The sequence below is a fragment of the Macaca mulatta genome, chromosome 4 (genome assembly GCF_049350105.2).
Source record: "Macaca mulatta isolate MMU2019108-1 chromosome 4, T2T-MMU8v2.0, whole genome shotgun sequence".
In the NCBI taxonomy this organism is placed as follows: domain Eukaryota; kingdom Metazoa; phylum Chordata; class Mammalia; order Primates; family Cercopithecidae; genus Macaca; species Macaca mulatta.
This window is the reverse complement of record NC_133409.1, coordinates 69,855,310-69,860,547: the sequence shown is the minus strand read 5'-3', so window position 1 is coordinate 69,860,547 and position 5,238 is coordinate 69,855,310. Positions and strand designations below refer to the sequence as shown.

Sequence of the window (5,238 nt, the reverse complement as noted above, 5' to 3'; positions counted from 1 at the left end):
TGGGGATAATAGGACTACATTGGCTTTTTTTGTTTGTTGACTTGTGGAAGCGCAGTTTCTGTTCTTATAGGCAAATGTTGGGTTCCTTCTTTCTTTCTTTCTTTTTTTAATTTTTGTGGATACATAATAGTTGTATATTTTTATGGGGTACATTAGATTTTTTTTGAGACAGGGTCTTGCTCCATCACCCAGGCTGGAGTGCAGTGGTGCAATCTCAGCTCACTGAAGTCTCCGCCTCCTGGGTTCAAGTGATTCTCCTGCCTCAACCTCCCAAGTACGTGGGACTACCGGGTGGGTGCAACCATGCCCAGCTAATTTTTGTATTTTTAATAGAGACGGGGTTTCACCATGTTGGCCAGGCTGGCCTCAAACTCCTGACCTCAAGTGCTCCACCCGCCTTGGCCTCCCGAAGTGCTGGGATTGCAGGAATGAGCCACCGCGTGGGGCCCATTCTGTGCTTTACAACTTCCAGCTGTGGAAGTCAGCAAGGCAAGCCACTTAACCTTTCTGAATCTGTTTTATCATCTTATAAACCAGGTTTAATAATAATTACCAAGTAGGCTTGAGGATTTAAAGAGAAAAATGCTTATTAAAACATTCCCAGTCTAATGTTCTCTTTCTTGACATGGGTGGCTACACAGGCATCTGCTTTGTGAGAATTCATTGAATTGTATGTTTTTTTGGTGCACTTTTCTGTATGTGTGTTGATGTCAATTAAAAAGTTAGAAACAATTGTCTAGCTTACTGGCGTCTTAATAAATGTTCTAAATATTGGTTCTCTTTCCTCCTTGTCTTTTCTTGTTGGAAGCAGATGACCAGAGCTGGGTTGGATGGCTAATGCAGGAATGACATGCCAACATTTGCAAGAGGTGGAATGTGCTGTTACACTGACGTACAAAGAGCAGTAAGATGAAATTTAATAGGAACCAACATGCAGGAGGTTCAAAAAGAAACAGCACAAGTAATGAGTGGAAGATGTGATTTAAGAGGAATTATGAAAAAGCTCAGAGATTTTTAACTGACGCAAACGTAATCTGAGTCAACAGCCCAGCTTTGCCACTAAACTCTATGACCCTCTGCAAAACAAGCAAGCAGATAAACCCAAACTGTAACCAAACCAAAACAGAAATCTCAATACAAGGTTAGGTTTCTGTAGCAGTGTAATGCTCAAATCCTAGAAATAAATACACCCATTGATTCCTTCATCCATCGGATCGTATCTACATTGTAGGCTTTCAGTCTAGGTTAAGCCTAGACCATTGACCATGTCCAAAGTTCAGTGACTAGGATCATGAGAGGTCTTAAAACCATGGCCGGGCACAGTGGCTCATGCCTGTAATCCCAGCACTTTGGGAGGCCAAGGCAGGCAGATCACTTGAGGCTAGGAGTTCAAGATCAGCCTGGCCAGCATAGCAAAACCCTGCCTCTACTAGAAATACAGAAAATAGCTGGGTGTGTTGGCGCCCACCTGTAATCCCAGCTACCCCAGTGGCTGAGGCACGAGAATCACTTGAGCCTGGGAGGCGGAGGTTGCAGTGAGCTGAGATTGTGCCACTGTACTCCAGCCTGGGCAACAGAGCGAGACTCTGTCTCAAACAAAACAATAAAACAAAACAAAACACCTCATATCATATAAAGATCTGGAGAATTTTTAGGTTTAAGAAAATATTTGGGCCGGGTGTGGTGGCTCACGCCTGTAATCCCAGCTCTTTAGGAGGCTAAGGCAGGTGGATCACGAGGTCAGGAGATCGAGACCATCCTGGCTAACACGGTGAAACTCCGTTTCTACTAAAAATACAAAAAATTAGCCGGGCGTGGTGGCGGGCGCCTGTAGTCCCAGCTACTCAGGAGGCTGAGGCAGGAGAACAGCCTGAACCCAGGAGGGGGAGCTTGCAGTGAGCCGAGATTGCACCACTGCACTCCAGCCTGGGTGACAGACTGAGACTCCATCTCAAAAAAATAAAAAATTAAAAAATTAAAAAAATAAAATAAAATAAAAAGAAAATATTTGGAGGCTGACTGGGAAGGCTTCAAGCATTTGAAAAGATTTTGTCAAGAGTGATTGGATTTATTCTATGTAGTTCAATGAGGGAAAATTCAGTTCAATAAGGTGAAAGTCTGGAAAAGAGTATTTTGGGCCCTTTTAAGGAATGAGGTAGCATTCTCTTTCCCTCTCCCAACATGGCACCTCAGCAAAAAAGAACAAGAGTGGGAAGACTATCTCCCGAACAGACTTTCTGGCTGAGGATGGGAGTACTGGTGGAGGAAGCACCTATGTTTCCAAACCAGTCAGCCAGGCTGATGAAACGGATGATCTGGAAGGAGAATTTCAACAACTCGGCACAGTAATGACGATGATGGGTATAGGGCGCCTCCAACTGACTGTTCCATCCTTCCCACTGCTCCACGGGCTGCTCGGGAACCCAATATCGACCGGAGCCGTCTTCCTAAATCGCCACCCAACACTGCTTTCCTGGGGAACCTCCCCTATGATGTTATAGAAAAGTCAGTTAGGGAATTCTTTAGAGGATTAAACATCAGTGCAGTGCATTTACCACGTGAACCCAGCAATCCAGAGAGGTTGAAAGGTTTGGGTTATGCTGCATTTGAGGACCTGGATTCCCTGCTCAGTGCCCTGAGTCTCAGTGAAGGGTATCTAGGTAACAGGAGAATTCGAGTGGACGTTGCTGATCAAGCACAGGATAAAGACAGGGATGATCGTTCTTTTGGCAGTGATGGAAATGGGGATTCTGACAAAACAGATACAGACTGGAGGGCTCGTTCTGCCACAGACAGCTTTGATGACTACTCGTCCAGAAGAAGTGATGATAGCTTTGGAGACAAGTGTCGAGATGGTTACGATTCAGACCGGTATGGCGATGGGGATCGGGATGGGGATCGGGATGGGGATCGGGATGGCCCACGCCGGGATATGGATTGATACGGTGGCCTGGGTCGCTGTGATGACCGAGGCAGCAGAGACTCTGATGGAGGCTGTGACTCCCGGACAGGCAGTGGCGGAAGAGCATTCGGCCGTGGGTACCGCAGGGATGATGACTACAGAGGACGCGGGGACCGCTATGAAGACCGATACGACAGACAGGATGATGAGTCGTGGAGCTCCAGAGATGAGATGATTACTCTCGGGATGAGTATAGGCGTGATGATAGAGGTCCCCCCGCCAAAGACCCAAATTGAATCTAACGCCTCCAAGTACTCCTAAGAAAGATGATTCCTCTGCTGGTACCTCCCAGTGCAGTCCAGCTGCTTCTATCTTTAGAGGGGCAAAGCCCGTTGACACAGCTGCTAGAGAAAGAGAAATAGAAGAACCGCTACAGAAGGAACGAGAGAAGTTGCAGCGTCAGCTGGATAAGCCAAACAAAACCAGAACGACGGCCTCGGGAGAGACACCCAAGCTGGGGAAGTGAAGAAACTCAGGAACGGGAACGGTCGAGGACAGGAAGTGAGTCATCGCAGACCGGGACCTCCGCCACATCTGGCAGAAATGCACGAAGGAGAGAGAGTGAGAAGTCTCTAGAAAATGAAACACTCAATAAGGAGGAAGATTGTCACTCTCCAACTTCTAAACCTCCCAAACCTGATCAGCCCCTAAAGGTAATGCCAGCCCCTCCACCAAAGGAGAATGCTTGGGTGAAGTGAAGTTCTAACCCTCCTGCTCCATCTCAGAGCTCAGACACAGAGCAGCAATCCCCTGCAAGTGGTGGGGGAAAAGTAGCTCCAGCTCAACCGTCTGAGGAAGGACCAGCAAGGAAAGATGAAAATAAAGTAGATGGGATGAATGTCCCAAAAGACCAAACTGGGAACTCTAGCTGTGGTCCAGGAGATGGAGGCAACAAAAACCGCTGGAAAGAGTCAGATAGGAAAGATGGCAAAAAGGATCAAGACTCCAGATCTGCACCTGAGCCAAAGAAACCTGAGGAAAACCCAGCTTCCAAGTTCTGTTCTGCAAGCAAGTATGCTGCTGTCTCTGTTGATGGTGAAGATGAAAACGAGGGAGAAGATTACACGGAATAGACCTCTACATCCTGTGCTTTCTCCTAGTTTTTCTCCACCCTGGAACATTCAAGAGCAAATCAAACCTCTATCCAGACAAGACAAAACAAAACTCACCATCTCCTTAAGACCTTTCTTACCTTTTTTTAAAAACAAAAAATGAAATTTTTTGTTTGCATGCTGCTGCAGCCTTTAAAGTATTGAAGTAACTGGAGAATTGCCAATATAGCCAGAAACAGACTACAGCTTTTTAGAGGAAGAGTTGTGGTGCGTTATGTCACCATGCAGTTGCCATGTGATTAGTGCCTAGGGGCTGCCATTTAGCAGAAATGGTAATGACAGTGATATAATGTCTGCAATCTGGTTGGGCAGTAGGGGAGGAAGGTAGAAGGAAAAGTGTGAGATTTCTACCTTTTAGTTTTTATCCTATTGTGGCATATATGAATTCTCAAACATTATCTGAATACATTTTCCACTCTTGGAAAAGTAGATTTAGCCTCAAGTTGTTTTAGTGTCCAGGAGGCTGCCAGCCCCTCCTCTGATTTAATTCTGAGTTTTGGGGGTCAGCCTAGGGGGAATTCCTTTTTTTTAACCCTGCAGAGGGGTAGTTGGGAGTGAGTCTGTAGGCCATAAAGAATAGGACTGCATTGGACCAAAATAAATGGGAAAATCATGGTTTGAAAAGAAGCTTTTGGGAAGTGATGAGTCATTTTGCACCAGGTAATAGGGGAACATTGTGTGACCTCCAGCAAACACATGAATGGTTATTTCCTGGAGCCGGGAGCACTTGGGGGTCGTGGCAATTCTCAGTGTTTTCTGTGTCCTGGTTTTACCCTTTCTAAACACTGTCCTTTCTGCAAGTTTGAATATATCCACGTTCTGTTGAAACCTTGAAGCTAAAAATTTAGACTCTTATCGTCATCTTAAGTTCTTCATGCTACTCTTAACCTCCCAAAAAGCAGTCTCTAAGTCACATAGATAATGTCTTGGGCATTTTCTCTCTCAGCCATGGAGAGCTACGAAAGGAAGAATCGCTGCTTTTCTCAAGCAAATCAGTTTCTTGATGTCTTTTGGTTCTCACTCCTTGCTCGCTCCTGATGCTTTGACCCCTTTTGTAGAGCAGAGTGCTCTAGAATAATGGATGGTCTTGGACGGTGGATAAAGGTGGATAAATAGGGACAGGGACAGTTAAATTGGGAGCCTTTCTTACAACCTTGATGGGTT

At 45.7% G+C, this 5,238-nt stretch overlaps 1 pseudogene; it reads left to right on the top strand.

Annotated features, from left to right (window-relative positions):
• Positions 1-625: 625 nt before the first annotated feature.
• LOC712461 (eukaryotic translation initiation factor 4B pseudogene) lies at positions 626-4,035 on the top strand (annotated as a pseudogene).
• The last annotated feature ends 1,203 nt before the right edge of the window (positions 4,036-5,238 follow it).